The 23,192-nt window shown below is 38.8% G+C and overlaps 1 protein-coding gene across 2 annotated transcripts in view; it reads right to left on the reverse strand.

Annotated features, from left to right (window-relative positions):
* TBC1D24 (TBC1 domain family member 24) overlaps positions 1-19,660 on the reverse strand; it is a 166,430-nt gene extending 146,770 nt beyond the window's left edge. For both annotated transcript variants that reach the window (XM_053695261.1, XM_053695260.1), the window contains exon 1: positions 19,481-19,660. The gene's annotated coding sequence lies outside the window, so the exon portion shown is untranslated. The remainder of the gene's footprint in view (positions 1-19,480) is intronic.
* Between the last annotated feature and the right edge of the window lie 3,532 nt (positions 19,661-23,192).

Below are 23,192 nucleotides of genomic sequence, written 5' to 3' on the forward strand. Positions count from 1 at the left end.
CCAAGTTGCAGCCTTGCAAATCTGTTCCACAGAAGCTTCATTTTTGAAAGCCCAAGAAGGAGACAGCCCTTGTGGAATGAGCTTTAATTCTCTCAGGAGCTGCTGACCAGCAGTCTTGTAAGCAAAACGGATCATACTTCTCAACCAGAGGGAAAGAGAAGTAGCAGTAGCTTTCTGGCCCTTACGCTTTCCTGATAAACAAACAAACAGGGCATTGGGCAGAAGACTGGCGAAAATTCTTAGTCGCCTGTAGGTAGAATTTTAGAGCACGCACAACATCCAAGTTGTGCAACAGACGTTCTTAATGAGAAGAAGGATAAGGACATAGAGAAGGAACCACAATTTCCTGATTAATATTTCTATCCAAAACCACTTTAGGAAGAAAACCCAACTTAGTACGAAGAACCGCCTTTTCTGCATGAAAGATAAGGTAACTCACACTGCAAAGCCGAGAGTTCCGAGACTCTCCGAGCAGAAGAAATAGCAACAAGAAACAAAGCCTTCCAAGATAACAACTTAATATCTCTGGAATGCATAAGCTCAAACGGAGCCTGCTGCAAAACTTTAAGAACAAGCTTAAAGGGACATTCTGGTCAAAATTTAATTGCACATAGATTAATTACATATTTGAATAGAAACATATTTGCAATATACATGTATTGGCAAAAATGCTTCTAGTAAAAGTTATCACTGTTTTAGTGTTAACATTTTTTTCTGCACGTGCATGTGAAGCATAGCTAGACATTGTCACTGCATCCACATTTTAAATAATGCAGCTGCTTGGATCATCAGTGGGGCGTTTATCTTGTCAACAATTAACAAATTAAGTAATTACCAGATGGTAAAAGCACCTTAGGCTCTCTGAGCAAGTGCTGTGTTTAAAATGCTGGTGCACGTTGCATACTTAAATACACTTTTAAAGCAGCTATAGCTTTTATTAGAAGCATTTTTGCTAATACATGTATATGACAAAAATGCTTCAATTCAATACCGAAATGCTCCCATGTGGTTTCAAATTTTGGCTGGATTGTCCCTTTAAGGCTCCAAGGAGGAGTAACAGGTTTAAACACAGGCCTGATTCTGACAAAAAGATTGAACATCTGGCACATCCGCCAGACGCTTGTGTAACAAAAACTAAATTTATGCTTATCTGATAAATTGATTTCTTCTATGGTAAGACGAGTCCACGGATTCATCCTTTACTTGTGGGATATTATCCTTCCCTACAGGAAGTGGCAAAGAGCAACACAGCAGAGCTGTCTATATAGCTCCTCCCTTAGCTCCACCCCCCAGTCATTCAACCGAAGGTACAGGAAGAAAAAGGAGAAACTACAAGGTGCAGAGGTGACAGTTTAAATCAAAAAAATATAATCTGTTTTAAAATGACAGAGCGGGCCGTGGACTCGTCTTACCATAGAAGAAATCAATTTATCAGGTAAGCATAAAATTTACTTTTCTTCTATAAAGGTAGGACGAGTCCACGGATTCATCCTTTACTTGTGGGATACAATACCAAAGCTACAGGACACGGATGAACGGGAGGGGCAAGACAGATGGTTAAACAGAAGGCACCACTGCTTGAAGAACCTTTCTCCCAAAAATAGCCTCAGAAGAAGCAAAGGTATCAAATTTGGAAAAAGGTATGAAGCGAAGACCAAGTCGCAGCCTTACAAATCTGTTCAACAGAAGCATCATTTTTTGAAGCCCATGTGGAAGCCACCGCTCTAGTAGAGTGAGCTGTAATACTTTCAGGAGGCTGCTTGCTGTCCAGCAGTCTCGTATGCCAAAAAGATGATGCTTTTCAGCCAAAAGGCAAGAGAGGTAGCCGTAGCTTTTTGACCTCTACGTTTTCCAGAATAGACAACAAAGAAGATGTTTGACGAAAATCTTTGGTCGCTTCCAAGTAAAACTTTAAAGCACGAACCACGTCCAAGTTGTGCAATAGACGCTCCTTCTTAGAGGAAGGATTAGGAAACAGAGAAGGAACAACAATTTCCTGATTAATATTCTTATTAGTAACAACCTTAGGAAGGAATCCAGGTTTGGTACGCAAAACCACCTTATCAGCATGGTAAACAAGGCGAGTCGCATTGCAATGCAGATAGTTCAGAAACTCTTCGAGCCGAAGAGATAGATAGCAACTAAAAACAGAAGTTTCCAAGATAGAAGCTTAATATCTATAGAATGCATAGGTTCAAACGGAACCCCTTGAAGAACCTTAAAAGGGACACTGCACCCAAAAAATTTCTTTCGCGATTCAGATTGAGCATGAAATTTTAAGCAACTTTCTAAATTTACTCCGATTATCAAATTTTCTTCATTCTCTTGGTATCTTTATTTGAAATACAAGAATGTAAGTTTAGATGCCGGCCCATTTTTGGTGAACAACCTGGGTTGTCCTTGCTGATTGGTGGATAAATTCATCCACCAATAAAAAAAGTGCGGTCCAGAGTACTGAAACCAAAAAAAAAAGCTTAGATGCCTTCTTTTCAAATAATGATAACAAGAGAACAAAGAAAAATTGATAATAGGAGTAAATTAGAAAGTTGCATGCTCTTTCTGAATTACAAAAGAAAAAAATTGGGTTCAGTGTCCCTTTAAGAACTAAATTCAAACTCCATGGCGGAGAAACAGGTTTAAACACAGGCTTGATTCTAACTAAAGCCTGACAGAACGACTGAACGTCTGGAACATCTGCCAGACGTTTGTGCAGTAGAATTGATAAAGCAGATATCTGTCCCTTTAAGGAACTAGCTGATAGCCCCTTCTCCAATCCTTCTTGGAGAAAGGATAAAACCATAGGAATCCTGATCTTACTCCATGAGTAGCCTTTGGATTCGCACCAATAAAGATATTTACGCCATATCTTATGATAAATTTTCCTGGTGACAGGCTTTCGAGCCTGAATCAAGGTATCTATGACCGACTCAGAGAACCCCCGCTTGGATAAGATCAAGCGTTCAATCTCCAAGCAGTCAGCCGCAGAGAAACTAGATTTGGATGCTGGAACGGACCTTGAAACAGAAGGTCCTGTCTCAATGGCAGAGTCCATGGTGGAAGAGATGACATATCCACCAGGTCTGCATACCAAGTCCTGCGTGGCCACGCAGGTGCTATCAAAATCACTGAAGCTCTCTCCAGTTTGATTCTGGCAATCAAACGAGGAAGGAGAGGAAATGGTGGAAACACATAAGCCAGGTTGAACGACCAGGGAATTGCTAGAGCATCTATCAGTACTGCCTGAGGATCTCTTGACCTGGACCCGTAACGAGGAAGTTTGGGGTTCTGACGAGACGCCATCAGATCCAATTCTGGTGTGCCCCATTGCCGAATCAATTGTGCAAACACCTCCGGATGGAGTTCCACTCCCCTGGATGAAAAGTCTGACGACTTAGAAAATCCGCTTCCCAGTTCTCCACTCCTGGGATATAGGATTGCTGATAGATGGCAAGAGTGAGTCTCTGCCCATCGAATTATTTTGGTAACCTCTATCATTGCTAGAGAACTCTTTGTTCCCCCCTGATGATTGATATATGCTACACAGTCGTGATATTGTCCAACTGGAATCTTATGAATCTGGCTGACGCCAGCTGAGGCCACGCCTGAAGTGCGTTGAAAATCGCTCTCAGATCTAGAATATTTATCGGGAGGAGAGCCTCCTCCTGAGTCCACAATCCCTGTGCTTTCAGGGAATTCCAGACTGCACCCCAGCCCAATAGGCTGGCGTCCGTCGTCACTATGACCCATGCTGGCCTGCGGAAACACATTCCCTTGGACAGATGATCCTGTGACAACCACCAAAGAAGAGAGTCTCTGGTCTCTTGGTCCAGATTTATCTACTAAACCTACTCCAAGAGTAGCCTTTTGATTCACACCAATAAAAAAGGTATTTACGCCATACCTTATAGTAAATCTTTTGAGTAACAGGCATGCGAGCCGGAATCATGGTCACAATGACCGACTCTAAGCAGTCAACTTCAGAGAAACGAGATTTGGATGGAGGAATGGACCCCTGAGTTAGAAGGTCCTTCCTCAGAGGCAACCTCCAAGGTGGAAGAGAGGACATCTTCACTAGGTCTGCAAACCAGATCCTGCAAGGCCATGCAGGAGCTATTAGAATTACTGAAGCTCTCTCCTGTTTGATACAAGCAATTATTTGTGGCAGGAGCGCAAACGGAGAAAACAGGTATGCTAGACCAAAATCCCAAGGAACTGCCAGAGCATCTATTAGGGCGCCCTGCGGATCTTTTGACCTTGAACCGTACCTTGGAAGTTTGGAGTTCTGCCGAGAAGCCATCAGATCCAACTTCGGCACCACCCATTTGAGGGTTAACCTGGAGAACACCTCCGGATGGAGAGCCCACTCCCCGGGATGAAATGTCTGTCTGCTCAGGATATCCGCTTCCTAGTTGTCCACTCCTGGAATGTTAATGGGGAGAGCAGACTCTTCCCGAGTCCATAGTCCCTGCAACTTTGAGTCCCAGACTGCTTCCCAGCCTAGCATCCATGGTCACAATCACCCAGGAAAGTCTCCGGAAGCATGTGCCCCGAGACAGATGCTCCTGAGAAAGCCACCTTGGAAGAGAGTCTTTTGTCAACTGGTCTAGATCAATCCTCTGAGACAGATCCGAATGGTCTCCGTTCCATTGTCTGAGCATGCATAATTCCCACTGCAATTCCCCGAGACCTGATCACTGCCATGAGAGCCCCCAGAACCTTTGAGAAACTTCTGGGAGCTGTGGCAAGGCCAAACTGAAGAGCCACAAACTGAAAGTGTTTGTCTAGAAAGGCGAGTCTCAGGAACTTGTGATAATCCCTGTGGATGGGAACATGAAGATATGCATCCTTCAGGTCTATGGTCGTCATGAACTGACTCTCTTGGACCAAAGGAAGAATGGAACAAATGATTTCCATTTTGAAGGAAGGTACCCTGAGAAATTTGTTGAGACACTTTAGGTCTAAAATGGGTGAAAAGTTCCCTCTTTTTTGCGAACCACAAACAGATTTGAATAAAATCCTAGACCCCGTTCTCTTACAGGGACTGGAACAATCACCCCCCAGGGAGGAAAGATCCGGAATGCAGTTCAATAATGCCTCTCTTTTTATCTGATCTGCAGATAGTCTTAAAAGGTGGAATCTGCCCCTGGGAGGGAAAGATTTGAATTCTATTTTATAACCCTGAGATACTATGTCCACAGCCCAAGGATCTGAGACATCTCATATCCAAGCTTGACATAACAGGGACTGGGGGCAGACCCTTCATGCCGACTTAGACTCAGCTGTGGGTTTCATTGATTGCTTCCTCCAAGATTAATTGGGTTTCCAAGAAGACTTGGACTGTTCCCGTTTGGTAGAGGAAGAGAAAGACTTTTGACCCTTGAAGTTACGAAAGGAACGAAAATAACTGACGTCCTTTACGCCTGTTCTTGTCTTGTGGTAGAAAAGACCTGTTTTACACCCGCAATATCAGAAATAATTTCTTCCAGACCAGGTCCAAACAAGGTATTATCCTTGTAAGGAAGCGCCAGAAGCTTGGAGGTAACTTCAGCTGACCAAGATTTCAGCCACAACGCCCTGCGGGCTAAGAAGCCAGACATCTTGGCTCCCAGTCTAATAACTTGTATGTTAGCATCAGAAATGAAGGAACTGGCTAGTTGAAAGCCTTAAATCCTATCTTGGATTTCTTCCAACGGAGTCTCACCTAAAATTGATTCAGACAAGGCATCGCACCAATAAGATGCAGCACTTGCAACTGTGGCAATACAAACATACATCTTTTTCAAATAAGCCTCCAGCTTCTTGTCCATGGGATCCTTAAAAGAACAGCTATCCTCTATAGGGATCATAGTTCTGATTAGAAAATAGCCCCTTCTACTTTAGGCACCGTGTGCCATGAATCTTTAATGGAGTCACCAACAGGAAACATCTTTTTAAAGACTGAAGACGGGGAGAAAGGTATCCCTGGCTTTTCCCATTCCTGTGAAATAATCTCTGTGACACGGTCTGGAACAAGAAAACACTTACTTAGGGGAAGGAACATCATAGTATTTATTACTTTTACTAGATTTCTTAGGGTTGACAACGACAGGAATATCGGAGTTGGCCAAATTAACTTATACCTCCTTTAATAGTACACAAAAGGTGTTCAAGCTCAAAACTGAAGTTTACTTCTTCAGCATCAGACAAAAAAAATAAATTATACTGTCCGAATTAGTAATTTCATCCTCAGAGGCTACTGAAGTATCCTCAGACTTATGAGAGTGCAAGCTGCGTACAAGCAGAAGGAACAGACACCGTACAATCTGACAAATCTTTAGATTTCCTCTTGCGCTTCCCCAACATGGAAAAAAGCAAATAATTCTGCAGAAGATACCTGTGCAGCAATATCTGCAAGCAAATAAACTCCTCCAGGAGGCTGAAAGAAACTGCAGGGCACTGCATGTGACATCATTGAGGCTTGGGACGTTAAAGGAGAAAGCTGTGGCATTGCCTGAACAACATCACCCTAAGAGAAATTTGGCTCAGCGGGCAAAATCTTATGTTTACACTTTAACGTTTTATCTAAACAAATTTAAAAGAGAGAAAAAAACGACTGTCACTTTAAATGGAGACCCTCCTTTTTTAATCCCAAGCGTTAATTTATCTCAACAAGAAGAGAAAACAACTCTGGACCTCTACACCCCAGTCTGAGGTGCCCTACCGCAATCCAGAAAACAATGTACGCAGAGAGACTTGCTCGCAAATTTACTTCTCTCCAGCCGATACGAACACTCAAGGAAACAGTGACGCCGCACAGCTCAAATTCGGAAGAACGGAGGGTCACATGACCGGCCAGACCGGAATTGCAGTTATTAAAAGCGCTCCCGGTCATAAAGACGGCTCCTGGTCGCATCAGTCTCTAAAACACATTTCTATAATAAAAGCCCCATTTGCCACACATGCAAAAAGATATAAATTATTAATCAAATAATAAATTAAAAGCCACTGAGGAACAATCCCTTATATAAAGGGAGAATAAAACCCCTTGTCTCCACATGCAAATGTGCCTGCTTACTGCCCAACTAATCCTGCCTACAGGATTAAAAATATGTCCCAGTTATTATTGCAGTAATTAAATGTTCATTTAAAGTGCAAGTCTCCAATACCAAGAAGACAAAAGCACTTACCTGCAATCTAGCAGTAAGAAAGCTCACATACTCCTTACACAGACCTGTAGAAAAAGAAAGAACAGAGTAAACTACTCTGGCTTTCTATACCATGGGCAGCAAATGTTAGAAAACCAAGCAAGGACTACCCCACAACTTTCTAACTCATTTAAAGCCACCACTACTCTACTGAAGAGATTGACGTGGACTACAGCTAGACCCAAAATCTTGCTTGAAGCGAAAAGAAAAAAAATAACTTTGTTATTGTGTATGTTTTACCGATATACTAAGTTCCCTTGTGGGTGGCACTTCTTCTTTTGTATCTTTTCACATACACATATATAATAAAAAAAACAAAAAAAAACAAAAACCTTATACCATCATGCCTGTACCTAAAAGTACAAAAAAGTATTAAAGTACACAAATCACTGTGATTGGCTGTCACAAGGAATGTATAAGTTGCTTCATTATTTAAAAATCTCAAAACGTTTACCTTCCCTTTAACTTATAGATCAATTTCTGAGCATAGAAAATGGGGAGGAGAGACATGAGCACAGAGCATATCTATTACAGCATCACTCCATGGTTCAATAGATTGTAGCAATGAGAATAAATGCAGTTCGATTTTCCTTGGATCAGCCGCTAGCTCTGTGCCTATTTTCGTTTGCTGTGCAGAGAATAAACAGAATATAAAAAATAGAAGGCAAGCGAAACACAAATTTGAGAACAAATATATTTGCTTAGTGTAACCTCTCATTAACCTTGGCAAACAATGTCACATTGTTTGCCTTACCTTATTGTGATGTTTGTCATGGGCTGGCATTGAGTAATAAATATATTTCTTTAAGGTAATAAAAGAGGTTACCAACTTAGTGTTCCTTCCCCATATTGGGGGGTCATTAGTATATCAGTAGCATGTGGTTATAATAAAGTGCCTTTGTCGTTCTATTTTACATCTGCTTTCCTGTATCATGTGTCAGCTACACTGTACATTACAATGAAGAATGAAACAATACTTATTTTGGCCAGAGTCCATTCAGCAATTCCTCGTTAAAATTTGGATTGCTTTTGAAGCAAGCACACTTTTGTGAAAACGTATAGTGTGTTATTCTTCGGTGAAAAAAAAAAAAAAAAAAAAAAAAAAAAAACTGTAAAAAGAATATAAACTAAAATCAAACATGGAACATTCACTCTTCACAAAAAATAAAAGTCTGTTAATCAATTTGACTTAAAGGGATAGTAAAGTCCAAATTAAACTTTCATGATCCAGAAAGGGCATGCCATTTTAAACAACTTTCTAATTTACTTTTATCATCAAATTTGCTTTGTTCTCTTGTTATTCTTAGTTGAAGGCTAATATTAGGTAGGCTCATATGCCAATTTCTAAGCCCTTGAAGGCCACCTCTTAGTTGAATGCATTTGACAGTGTTTCATAGCTAGAGGGCGTTAGTTCATGTGTTTCATATAGATAATATTGTGCTCATGCACGTGAAGTTATTTAAGAGTCAGCACTAATTGCCTGAAATGAAAGTCTGTCAAAAGAGCTGAGACAAGGAGGCAGTCAGCAGAAGCTTAGATACAAGGTAATTACAGAAGTAAAAAGTATATTTCTATAACAGTGTTGGTTATGCAAAACGGTAAATAAAAGGGATTATCTATCTTTTAAAACAACAACATTTTTGGTGTTGACTATCCCTTTAATTTGGATTTGATTTTGCTAGTCTTGAGATATCCTCTTTTTTTCCCTCTCTGTCTCTTCTGGTAAGTGTCAGACTAGTTCTTGGCATACCAGCTTCAATATAGACTTTCTATTCAGAGTATGATATAAATGATTTGATGTGTGGCAAGTAACTGCCTTATTTCTCTTTCTACCATTTGTAAAGCTTGCATTGTTTGTATCTAATGACATGTGCCTAGACAGGAATATTAATTATGCAACCTAGTGGTCAATTAAAGGGACACTGAACCCATTTTTTTTTTTTCTTTCATGATTCAGATAGAGCATGCAATTTGAAGCAACTTTCTAATTTACTCCTATTATCAATTTCTCTTTGTTCTCTTGCTATTTTTATTTGAAAAAGAAGGCATCTAAGTTAAGGAGCCAGCACATTTTTGGTCGAGTACCATGGACGGCACTTGTTTATTGGTGCTGTCCAATCAGCAAGGACAACACAGGTTGTTAAGCACAAATGGGCCGGCATCTAAACTTACATTCTTGCTTTTCAAATAAACATACCAAGAGAATGAAGAAAAAATGATAATAGGAGTAAATTAGAAAGTTGCTTAAAATTGAATGCTCTATCTGAATCACGAAAGAAAAAAATTTGGGTTCAGTGTCCCTTTTATTATGGTGGTTTAGACATGCTTGATCTAAGTATCCTATTTGAAACATTTGTGCCATTCAAATTTTTATAATGGTTTTTGCAAAAACTGTTGTTGACTGTTCTCTCTCATATTTAGGATAACAGGTTACACAATTCATATTTTTGTGAAGTTTCTCCTTAAGGGTTATGAAAGGGCTCATAATTTCCACTCACCCACTAGGAGTAGAAATTTAACATTGGCAAGTGAAATTTAGTGAGTGAATTCACTCACTATTCAAAATCTGGTGGCGTGTTGTAAGTAGCAAAGTAAGTTAGCACATTGTAGGCTAGGTTACAGGTGGCGCACTAAAATGTTAGGGAGTATGCAGTTTTGAAATATTGTTCCCACGCTTACTTTCGCGCATATTACAAGTCGAAGGTAAACATGACCGCACGAGCGGGTTAGTGCAACTGATGTCCTCTTGTAAAAGGGTTAGGGTTAAATAAAAAGTTGCACCAAACACAACATAAATAAAATTAAATGTATCACACACACAATCACCGGACACTTCATTAGGTACACCTTGCTAGTACCGGGTTGGACCCCCTTTTGCCTTCTGAACTGCCTTAATTCTTCATGGCATAGATTCAACAAGGTGTTGGAAACATTCCTCAGAGATTTTGGTCCATATTGAAATGATAGCATCATGTAGTTGCTGCAGATTTGTCAGCTGCACATCCATGATGCAAATCTCCCGTTCCACCACATCCCAAAGGTGCTCTATTGGATTGAGATCTGGTGACTGTGGAGGCCATTGGAGTACAGTGAACTCATCGTCATGTTCAAGAAACCATTTTGATATGATTTGAGCTTTGTAACAGGGTGCATTATCCTGCTGGAAGTAGCCATCAGAAGATAGGTACACTGTAGTCCTAAAGGGATGGACATCAACAAGGCAGTGTCGTCCACACAACTGCCACTCACTGGATATTTTCTCTTTTTCAGACCACTCTGTAAACCCTAGAGATGGTTGTGCGTGAAAATCCCAGTAGATCAGCAGTTTTTGAAATACTCAGACCAGCCTGTCTGAAATACTCAACCATGCAACGTTCAAAGTCGCTTAAATCCCCTTTCTGATGCTCGGTATGAACTTCAGCAAAGCGTATTCACCACGTCTAGATGCCTAAATGCATTGAGTTGGTATCATGTGATTGACTGATTAGCAATTTGTGTTACCAAACAATTGAACAGGTATATATATATATTTTTTTTTTTTTATGTGTGTATATATATATATATATATATATATATATATATATATATATATATATATATATACATATACATACACACATACATATACATATACACACACACACACACACTAAACAAGTCTGGTTTCTAAATGTTGAACCAATCAAGACTACATTAACATATGAGAACATAAACTAGCATCAGACCACAGAAAGTAAGAGGGCTAAGAGGACTCTACTGTAGCTGTCTGGAAGTGGCTGTACATAGAAGACTCTTCAAAGCAGACATAAAAGGGAGAATATGTATAAGTATATATAGGCAAGAAAGAAAAAAAAATGCCAAAACAATTAAAAGACCGCTGTATTTTTGCTTTTCTTAGATTTTGTATAGCAACTAGTGTGCGATCATGAGCATACTGAAAGCATCTATTTTTACAAAAAAATCTCCCGAACTTCCACCACCAGGGCCTGTTGTCCTATTGACTATCAGCCCTTAAGGCCCTGCTACCAACAAGCATACATACACAGTATGTTTCTGCTTGCATCATCAATGATGGCCACTGTGTGCACAAGCTATACTTCAAGACAGCTCTAGAGGCACCTGACAACACATGTCGCCACAATTTGTTCCGTTAAATCAGATATTAAACTTTATAGCACTGTTGTTCCCAGACAAAAACTTGAAAGTACCGAGTTCACCTGTGGGTTTGTAATGAAATTAGTAAACCAGTGGAATATTCACATTGTTTCAGAGCAGCAAATGCAAGCAAACAAACCCCACAGTAAACTTTATTTTTTTTATTTTATTTTTTACTTACGTACCCAAGAATGCCACCATTGTGTATTGAAATGTGTAAGAAAAAAAAAAATCTACCTCATTTGAAATTCAAAGTGCTTTTGCATTGTCTTTTTATTATGTATTTATCAATTATTCAATGATTCTTTAAGTGCTAAATGTCAAATGAATAGAATATGGTTTTGGAGTGGGATAGATTTGCACAAGGAGCTAAATGGAGGGGGCAAACAGTAGAAATGTGAAAGTGAAACCTTTAATGCAATTCTTTTAATTGAATAAAACTATATTATTATTATTATTATAATAATATGGTAATGGTTTTTCTCCTTCCAATAAAGGACAGCAGAACAGTTTTCACAAATATGTAGACAGCTCAACTGAAAATAATATTACAAAATATTACACTGCCCCCACTACTTTATAATGTCACCCAGCTGGCAACATTATTTGTGGAGGACACTTATTTCTAAAAGTAATTTGTTGATATAACTGTAAAACTAATCTGAAAAGTTATTATTCTAAAAATGAAACCTTCGTCTGGTTGTAAATATAAAGACTATAACTATTAATTTGTAGAGCGCCAACAGATTCCGCAGCGCTATAAACAAAGGCGGAGTACAACAAAACAATTATAGGGATCAAATGGGTAGAGGGCCCTGCCAAGAGTTGCATTGTTGTAGTCAGCTCTTAAGAAGGTGATCTACAAACAGCTGGACTCTTAGGCATACACGCTAAGGGGGTTCAGGGGATAGCGATGGAGGAGAGGAACTGGTATAAAGAAAGGTTAGTGTAGGTTGTATGCAAGCATCCCTAAACAGAAGAGTCTTTAGGGAGCGCTTGAAGCTTTCAAAACTAGGGGAGAGTCTTGTGGAGCGAGGCAGAGAGTTCCACAAGATGGGAGCCAGTCTGGAGAAGTCCTGTAAACGGGAATGTGATGAGGTAACGAGAGGAGGAGAGTAGGAGGTCATGAGCAGAGCGAAGGGGACGGGAGGGAGAGTATCTGGAGACAAGGTCTGAGATATAGGGGGGAGCAGTGCAGTTGAGGGCTTTGTATGTCAGAGTGAGAATTTTGTTTTTAATCCTAGAGGCAAGAGGAAGCCAGTGAAGGGATTGTCAGAGAGGTGCAGCAGATGAAGAGCGACGTGTAAGGAAGATGAGCCTGGCAGTTGCATTCATTATGGATTGTAAAGGAGCTAGGCGGCAGCTGGAGAGACCAGAGAGGACAGAGTTGCAATAATCGAGGCGGGAAAGGATGAGAGAGTGGATTCAAATCTTAGTTGTGTCTTGTGTAAGGAAATGTCTAAATTTTAGAGATGTTTTTAAGGTGGAAGCGGCAGGCTTTAGCCAAGGACTGAATGTGAGGAGTGAAAGAAAGATCAGAGTCAAATGTGACCCGGAGACATTGGGCATGTGGGGTAGGGGTAATGAGAGTTGTCGACAGTTAGAGAGAGATTGGGGGTGGAGATTTTAGAAGAAGGGGGAAAATAAGGAGCTCAGTTTTGGAGAGATTTCGTTTGAGGTAGTGACTAAGAAAGAGTAGTAAGTTGCGTCTTACTGACTAGTGATTTAAAGGAGCAGTCTATACTAGATTTTTTATGGTTTAAAAATATAGACAATCCCTTTATTACCCATTCCCCAGTTTTGCATAACCAACACAGTTATATTAATACACTTTTTACCTCTGTGATTACCTTGTACACCGCCCCATTATTTTAGTTCTTTTCACAGACTTGCATTTTAGCCAATCAGGTAAGTCCACGTGGGTGATCACAATGTTATCTATATGGCACACATGAACTAACACCCTCTAGTTGTGAAAAACTTTCAACATGCCTTCAGATAAAGAGGCAGCCTTCAAGGGTTGGGAAATTAGCATGACCTACCTAAGTTTAGCTTTCAATTAAGAATACCAAGAGAAAAAAGCAAAATTGATGATAAGTCAATTGGAAAGCTTTTTAAAATTACATGCCCTATGTGAATCATGAAAGTTTATTTTTGACTAGACTGTCCCTTTAAATTGGGATTTAAATCAAATCCACCCTGCACCCATGCATCTCAAAAGAGCTGACAAAACAACAAAAAAGCACTGCTTCTAAATACTTGCCACATGAAATCTTGAACAAAACCTCAAGCGCTATAGAGTTCAAATTGAAACCATGTGAGTTCAATTTTTAATCTCCAAAAACAAACAAATGGAAAAAAAGGACTAGAGAAATTATCTTTTTTTCATTTCACTAAATCTCTCTCTCAATTACAAAGTATAAGAATATAATAGATAACATTAATGTTGCAAGCTATGATTTCTATTTTTATTACAGCCCCCCCAGCTGTTTGAAAGCCAAGGATAGCCTGCATCTCTGAACACTCCATACCCCTTCTAGCGTTTTAAGAGAAAGTTGATCTATATTTCACAAGATAAATATAAATGCAGACATTTTTCAGTGTAGACTTCCATTATGCACTGCTTAGTTAAATGCCACTTATTATTCAGTTCCAAAATGAGATAAATATATACTGTGTATGTTTATTGTGGACTAGAGCTTCTACCATTCGCTACTACTTAGGTAAATGTCACAGTGGATGAGCACTCACTCTGTTCAAGTGGCCCCCATGAGAGAAGACCACTTGGCCAGTGGTCCCCAGATACAATGAGATTGAAACCCCTGAATTAAAGGGTAAGAAATATTTACTTTTGTAACGTTATAAAAAGCATATCACACAGTTAAAGTTTCATAAATTACCAATTAATTATTACCTTGAAACAAAGCTTTAATGTTCAGGAAAATTAGAATTTTAATTTCCCTTGTAAACTGCCGTAACGACCGCCCATAAATGTAGGCTGTAGTTACACATAATGTATGCCATCCCCTCCTCCAATGGCGCTTCAGCACTGATCCCTTAATTAGCATACTTAAAATAACAGTTTTTCCTCAATCTCGGCATGCGCAATGTAACGTGTGGCACTCGCATGCACAATGAAATGTCACCCAGTCCTCCATTTTTGTGTACCTGCTCTTATCAGACACATCGTGTTCGCTACTCATAATCTAGCTGCTGTTTGAGGCAGCTTGCATTGACTTCCGGATGTCAATCTGAGCAATTGAATGGGGGTCAAAAAGTAAAACATGCAACACCCACAGCGTCGCCAGGGCTGGAGCGCTCTGGTGCCGCCACTCCCACTCCTATGTCCCGTGCCTCTTCCTCGGCAGCAAGGCGATGATGATGCGGCGGCTGAAACTCCAGGAGAGAGGACAGATACAGTATGTGCATGCAGGATTCCATCATAGTTCTACCTAGGTAGAACACTGTAATTAGACAGCATAATGAAGCAAAAGAAGGGTTTGGCAGAACTCATATTTTCAAGTCCAATTTTTAGGTAAACGATAAAAATTGGCTAATAGGTGTTATTTGATAACTCGTACAACAAAATATGTTTTAAAAAATTTATTTTTTTCTTTGGGTTTCCTATCCCTTTAAGTTAGGTTTTACCCATAAATGTAATAACTTACATCCATGGGGTAATGCACCATTTTGGTAACTTCTATGTTTATACAATGAGGCCTATTTATGAAATGTCTGTCGGACCTGATCCGTATTCAGCATTGCACGAGCAGCTCTTGTGAGCTGCTGGTGCAACGCCGCCCCCTGCAGACTCGAATTCCGGTCCGCCTCATCAGAGCAGGCGGACAGGGTTATGGAGCAGCGGTCTTTAGACCGCTGCTTCATAACTGCTGTTTATAGCGAGCCTGCAGGCTCGCCAGAAACATGGGGCGTCAAGCTCCATTCGGAGCTTGATAGATAGGCCCCTTTGTCGTTTAGAATGCTTCACAGCTGCCCTACAATTTATTCACTAAACAATGGAGATTCTAGGATTTGAACGGATATTTATCCTTGAGACTGGTAACTGCATTTTGGAATCTCCTACCATTAGTTTATAAAGTGAGTTTAGAGTCTGTAATATTATAATTTAACTTTAATTTTCATAAATTGGGTTAACATATGAGAAAGGTAATAAAAACACCACACGTACACTAGCTCTATGGTTGAGTAAAATAATTCTGTAGCATTGCAGCAGGAGATTCTCCATTATGACGACATACCCAATGCCACACCTTTATGCTTTGTCCCTCAAATCAGTGAGGTCAACTCTTCCCTCTACTCTTCATCCATGTCAGGCTCGGAAATCATGCCCTGAAATGAACTTTAAAAGGGACACTAAACCCAATTTTTTTTCCCATGATTCAGATAGAGCAGGCAATTTTAAGCAACTTTCTAATTTACTCCTATTATCAATGTCTCTTCGTTCTCTTGCTATCTTTATTTAAAAAGCAGGAATGTGATGCATAGAAGCCGGCTCATTTTTGGTTGAGAACCTGGGTTATGCTTGCTTATTAGTGGGTAAATATAAGCCTCCAATAAGCAAGCACTGTCCATCGTTGTTCCGATGTAGACAAATTAACCCCGTCATCAAAGGGTTAACGTGTCACATCAGTCACACAAACGCTCTAGTCCATCCTAGCAGTAGTACTGATCCCTCCTCCAGGAAGTGTCACATCGCAACACCACTGCGGCCATTTTACTTGCATTGTGGTTTGTTGCTCCAGTCCTGAGGTGTGGATAGACCAGAAAGCGATGTACTGGCTGTGCGCTTTTCTCTGGCCTATTCACTCAGCAGTGCATACTGCAAGAGGGACAAGTCAATGTCTTGAACAGTTAAATGCATGTTTAAATTTTTTTTTTAATAAAACTGCAATCACAATATTTCATCAAAAAAAAAATAATTGCACAGCCCTACTTGGTAGCTTTTTAAATGTTATTATAATGGCTCTTTAAAACTTAAAGGGACGTAGAAGTGCAATATAAAAATGCTCTGTGTAAGAACATTTTCTTGTTGCAATAGTGCCTGCATATACTATGTGTTTAACTGTGCGGGCACACGGCTATTTACCAAGAGGTGGAAACGTCACCTCACAGCAAAATAGCGTTCTGCCGTGGGCTGCCTAAGCAGCTCGGTGCGGCGAACGTTTCAGACAAATAAAGGAACTTTCAGCATGAAGTATTTTATACATGACTAAAAGTCCCCTTTATTTGTTCCACTGGTAAAGCCTAGTGTTTCACAAACGCTAGGATATACCATCACTTTAAAACAAGGTGTGCATTAGATATCTAATGCACACCCTGTTTTCTAGGTTATCTGGATCAATTTAAAATTTAACGTTTGTGATTCAAACATTACAGAAACCCCCCAAAACATCCTTATTTTTAATTTACCGCTGTTCTCAAATTAACCCTGTTCTCTTGGCATTATTTCTTATAAATAACTGACATAGGTAGGCTCAGGAGTTGTGATGCACTACTGGAAGCTAGCTAGGGGTTGGTGACACCCTTTGGTGAAAAGCATATGTAGATATGCTCAGCAGCAGTGACATTACTGGGAGCTGGCTGGTAACGTCTCACATTTATCTCTTGTATTTGGCTTGCCAGATGTGTTCAACTAGGATACTGTAGTGCATTGTGGCTCTTAGCCTAAATTTAAAATGGTGTTTACCCTAGTTGTAGGAGTTAAACACATAGTATATGCAGACAATATTGCAACAAGAAAATGTACTTCCACAGAACATTATTATACTGCACTTCTACGTCCCTTTAAGTTTAAAGACTATGTGCCCTACACTAGTGTGTGTACAACTCTTGCAAAGGGGCTAAACGCACAGTTAAAATACCATTCGGGACTAAGAGCACTGCTGATCTCGAGCAGAAAGCAATGCTGATCCAATGAACAGCACTAGTTGTACGACTCAGATGTGGAACTAGTGCTGCTGATTAGATCAGCAGTGTTTTCCGCTGCTGATCTAGAACATGTCTTTTTTTTTTTTTTTACTATAATGGCCCTTTAATTCTTCTCTGCCTGAAGTATTTTATACTTCATGAATGAAAGTCCCCCTTTATTTGTTCCAATGGTCAATCCTAGCCAAAATAAACTTCTAGCCAAAATAAACTTTTATGATTCAGATAGGACATGAAATTTTAAAGAACTTTCCAATTTACTTTATGACCAATTTTGCTTTGTTCTCTTGGTATTCTAAGCTGAAAGCTAAACCTAGGAGGTTCATATGCTAATTTTTTAGACCTTGAAGGCCGCCTCTTATCTGAATGCATCTGAATGCATTTTGACAATTTTTCACCAGTAGAGGGTGTTAGTTCATGTGTTTCATATAGATAACACTGTGCTCGTGCACGTGAAGTTATCTGGGAGCAGGCACTGATTGGCTAAACTGCAACTCTGTCAAAAGAACTGAAATAAAGGGGCAGTTTGCAGAGGCTTAGATACAAGATAATCACAGAGGTAAAAAGTGTATTAATATAACTGTTGGTTATGCAAAACCAGGGAATGGATAATAAAGGGATTATCTATCTTTTAAACCCGTAAAAATTCTGGTATAGACTGTCCCTTTAAAGAATGAATGTGTAAACAGCATTATAAATACAGCTCATTAAAGGGATACTAAACCCAATTTTTTTCTTTCATGATTCAGATAGAGCGTGCAATTTTAAGCAACTTTCTAATTTACTCCTATTATCAATTTTCCTTTGTACTCTTGCTATCTTTATTTAAAAAGCAGGAATGTTAAGCTTAGGAGCCAGCCCATTTTAGGTTCAGCACCTTGGGTAACATTTGCTGATTGGTTGCTACATTTAGCCACCAATCATCAAGCGCTATCCAGGTGCTGAATCAAAATGGGCCTGCTCCTAAACTTAGATTCTTGCTTTTCTAATAAAGATAGCAAAAGAACAAAGAAAAAATGATAGCAGAAGTAAACTAGAAAATTGCATGTTCTATCTGAAGCATTAAAGAAAAAAAAAGGTGGGTTTAGTATCCCTTTAACCACATCTGATTCATTTTAACTCACTCTATATCCACCACCTAATCCCACTGTAAAACAAAGCTTTATGTCTGCTTTATCCTCACTTATATCATTAGGCAGCACAATTCCATCACAGACACATCATGTCTTCCATGGTCCATCATCACACACAGACAACAATATTTGTATTTAAAACTACTTTCCTCATTCCAGCATATATATAGCCCTGCTATGTGCATGTTTCTATGCCTACCAGTGAATCTCATGTTATGGTCCACAACCATTCCAACCAATTTACTGTTGTGTGGCCCCAAAACTACTTATCCATTACATGACACTTCCACCTGTCCTATTATACTATTAAAAACTCATAGCTTGCCAGGTTATTGAGCTATATGACCTGGTTCTAAACCTACCAGCTAATCTCAATACATGGTCACCATCTTGCCTTATCAGATTATTCTATTATACAACCAGGCTCCATGTGTATCAGTTTACCTCATTATATGGTAGCACCATACACACACATTTAATTGCAGCCAGATTAACCCATCCTTACATCTGTGCTGGAATAACATTTTATTTCACTGCTTCCATAACTCATTATTAGAAGACTGTGTTGAGCTAACATTATATTTGGATGTTGCATAAACATCAGTTTTTATAGCCTACTTTGCTGTCATATTTTTATACCCACAACTTTAATAGTTAATAATGCCATTGTAGACTATATTTTTAACCAGTTACATGGCCTTACTTTGCATCACCCACCGTTCCCCACCATAATGATTAAGAACATGGCTAACACAATCTTATTGTTTTGCTCCATTCATTCTGTCTTCTACCATTATATGGTAATTGTCCTATGTTGATACTGCTTATACCTCCCTACTGTCATGATGCATTTTATGCCACCGTATAACCCCACTGATCCCTGTCCACTCATATTATTTAAACACAATATTGCAAAAGTCACCTCTACAGCCTTCACCCCACCAAGCCACTTCCACACTAAACCCTTTACATGTCATATACACACCTCTATCACCCTTTATAAACACAGCTTTTCAGCAGCCCCTTTAACACAACCGATCTGTTACACCACAACCCACTCACCTGATCACCAGCTGCTCTATATCCAAGTCCCAAACCTTTCTTTCTATAACGGTCTTAAAGTGACCCTCCCACAGCAGTCGTGTACACTCTTTCCTTCCTCTTCTTATTAAACAGTATATTTTCCTTGTACACTCTCTTCGCTTATTCTGTCAGTTGTCATCAGCAACCTCCTCCCACAAATGTCCCTTCCTTTGCCCCCCCCCCCACTTTCTTGACAGAAATTAATTCACGCGCGTGCACACAAACCAGGTAATGCCAAATCATGCACGAGCTGCTCCCACCTCCCACGTGAGTTAAAAAAACACGCCCACCTCACTACTACCTCCCCCTTCTTCGCTGTTAGCCCGCCCCTAGCCCCTCACGTTTAGTGCGCGCGCATAAGTCGTACTGTTTTTATATATTTTGTCAAATAGTACTTTTTGTGGGTTTTTTTTATCTGCCTCAGATTATTTTTTTTAGTCCACGCCAGCAAAGTGGATAAACTGCTGTCGTGGTTATTTGCAGCTCTCTCTTATACTCGAGTCAGAATTTTTTGACCAATATTAGGAATTCAGCCAAGCACAAGAACTATATTGGTTAAATGTCGTAAACTTACCTCAGTTTAGAAAGGTTTAGACGATAAAACACAGCATCAAGAAATGGATTCACACATCTCAAGTGTCCATTACACTAACACGGGCCACTGAGGAGGCCATTCCCTTGTGCTGTACTCCATAATGATTCTGCTAGCTGAATAATCCTCTCATTATCTTATCCTTGACTAACTAAAGACTAAATATAGTACAATGTCGTATTGTAGGCTTACAGAGGCATTCAACTAACAATTAATTCCACATAAAAAGCTGAATTATGCATAGTTAAAAACCAAACTTTATAATGCAGTTTCATTATATATTTGGTCCATGTTTTCTGTTGTGTACATCTGAACTTTATTTTGAATGCACCCAGATAGTAGGATTAAGAAACTGTCCCTGAAACATTATACACAGTGATTGCTTGGTCATTATATGATCTTATATCTGTCCCTCAGACCGTTGCAAAGGAAATAAGATACTCAAGATTAGACTTGCACATTCACTTTCAGACAAATACGTTTTTCAGATGAATATTGGCCCATTTGGCAGCGAGTGGACGAATGAAAACAGGACAGAATCTGGAGTGCTATTCAATTTTTCAAATATTACTGACATTAATTATGTTTTTGTTCTAAATTTTTGGCGCCAAAAAAAGGGGCAGAGAACACGAGAGGGGTAAGGAGCAGAGATTGTTTGACAAATCGTCTCCTTCGTTTGCAGTGATGTACAGGGGGTCTGACCATTCATGTGTACAACTTCCCCTGGCCAATTCTAATTACAGAGCATAACTAAATAATTGATGTGAGGGCAAGGAAGTTAGGCATTAAATAGCAAACAGTCTTGTCCAATCCATCCACTATTAATCTAGCATAGGGAGATGTTAGTCTTAGTGAACATCAGCCGCCTTTTAGTCATTTTTACTTCAGCTTCTGACCTGTGCCTGTGTCAGCTTGCTGCACTGTTTTTTGCTGTAAATTAGTGCAGAATCATTGTTTTTCTTGCAGTGCAATATAAACTGCGCACATACTGCATATTTATTTTCACACTGGGAACCAGGGGATTCATTTTTCTTTATTTTAGTGTTAAAGAGTTGTTAATAATATTGCAGTTTGGGCATAGCTTTGACTGATAGTAATATAAGCCTGCTGCATTTCATTAGGGGAGAGTTGTAGTTTAACCTTTTGTGTGTAGAAAAATTTCTATTTTCTTTAAAGTTTAAAACTGAACATTTAGTTTTGCTGTGGGGGCATAGCCTGTCACTGATAGGTAGAAGTCTGCTGACCTTTTTTTGGTGGGTGGGTAAAAAAAATTGAATTGAACTTTAACCCTTTGTGCAGAAAAAAAACATTTCTATTTTCTTGAAGTTTAATTTAAACGGCAACTGCACATTTTAGTTTATTAATAATTATACAATGACTGGTAGGTAGTGCCAGATTGTTTTGTTTTTTTGGCAGCTTAAAAAAATTAAATTAAAATTTAAAACATTTCTATGCATAAACATCTCTTTTTTTTGTCAGCTTTTTTTAAAATTGCACATTTTTTTAAAATTAAAAATAGTTTATTTCACTGTGGGGGTATAGCCTGTGATAGATCGGTAGGCCTGCCACCTCTACTGGGGAAAAAAATAATTTCAATTAAAGGGACACTGAACCCAAATTTTTTCTTTTGTGATTCTGATAGATCATAAAATGTTAAACAACTTTCTAATTTACTCCTATTAACACATTTTGTTTATTCTCTTGGTATCTTTATTTGAAATGCAAGAATGTAAGTTTAGATGCGGGCCCATTTTTTGTGAACAAACTGGGTTGTCCTTGCTGATTGGTGGATAAATTCATCCACCAATAAAAAAAAGTGCTGTCCAGAGTCTGAACCAAGAAAAAAAGCTTAGATGCCTTCTTTTTCAAATAAAGATATCAAGAGAACGAAGAAAAATTGATAATAGAAGTAAATTAGAAAGTTGCTTAAAATTGCATGCTCTACCTGAATCACAAAAGAAAAAATTTGGGTTCAGTGTCCCTTTAACATTTAAAAAAACAACAACAACTTTTAATTAAAATCTAACCATGTTAACTGCATGGTTTGTTTATTAAAGGGACAGTATACACCAATTTTCATATAACTGCATGTAATAGACACTACCATAAAGAATAATATGCACAGATACTGATCTGAAAATCCAGTATAAAACCTTTTATAAACTTACTTAGAAGCTCCCAGTTTAGCACTGTTGAAAAAGTTAGTCTGAAACACCCAGTGAAAGGGGTTGAAAAGCAAAAAGAGCAGTACCCCTCCCCCTCCTATGTGTATGAAAAAACCCTTTACACAAACAGAAGCAAGCTGGAGAAGATATTCATCAGTCTACTTCTAAAACTTTGGCCCTTGAGTAGGAGTCTGAAAATCAGCACAATGTTATTTAAAAATAAGCAAAACTATACATTAAAAAAACAAAACTGTATGGGCTATATAAATGGATCATCTACAAAAGATTTATGAAAAGAAACATCTAGTGTATAATGTCCCTTTAATAATTATATTGCTTTGGGGGTGAAGAGACATTTCTATTTTCTTGCAGTTAGTTTAAAACTTCAATCTTACTTTATTGCTGTTGGAGCATAACCTGTGACAGAAAGATAGGCCTGTTGGCTTTATTGGGGTGGTAAAACATTTTTTAAATTAATATTTACTCTGTGTGTGCAGAAAAAAACATTTTTATTTTCTTGCAGTTACTTTAACTTCAATTTCAACTGCATGGTTAGTTTTGCTGTGGGGACATAGCCTGTGACTGATAGGTAGAGGCCTGCTGGCTTTTTTGGGGGGTAAAAAAGGTTTTAATCAAACTTTAACCCTTTGTGTGCAAATTTATATTTTCTTGATTTTAACTGCATGTTTAGTTAACAATTATATTGCAGTGGGGGCATGGTCTGTGGGTGATAGGTAGGCCTGTCAGTATATGGCCAGGTTATAATACAATTTATTTAATAATTGTTTTTAAAAATAACCCCCAATTAAAATACATATATGAAACAATTAAAATCAATATTTATTCCTAAATTCTTTACAATAAGTAAAAATTTATAAACACATTAAATTATATTTATAGGAACCAGATTATGAATCAATTGGTACACACTTAA

The sequence above is a fragment of the Bombina bombina genome, chromosome 11 (genome assembly GCF_027579735.1).
Source record: "Bombina bombina isolate aBomBom1 chromosome 11, aBomBom1.pri, whole genome shotgun sequence".
NCBI classification, from domain to species: Eukaryota; Metazoa; Chordata; class Amphibia; order Anura; family Bombinatoridae; genus Bombina; species Bombina bombina.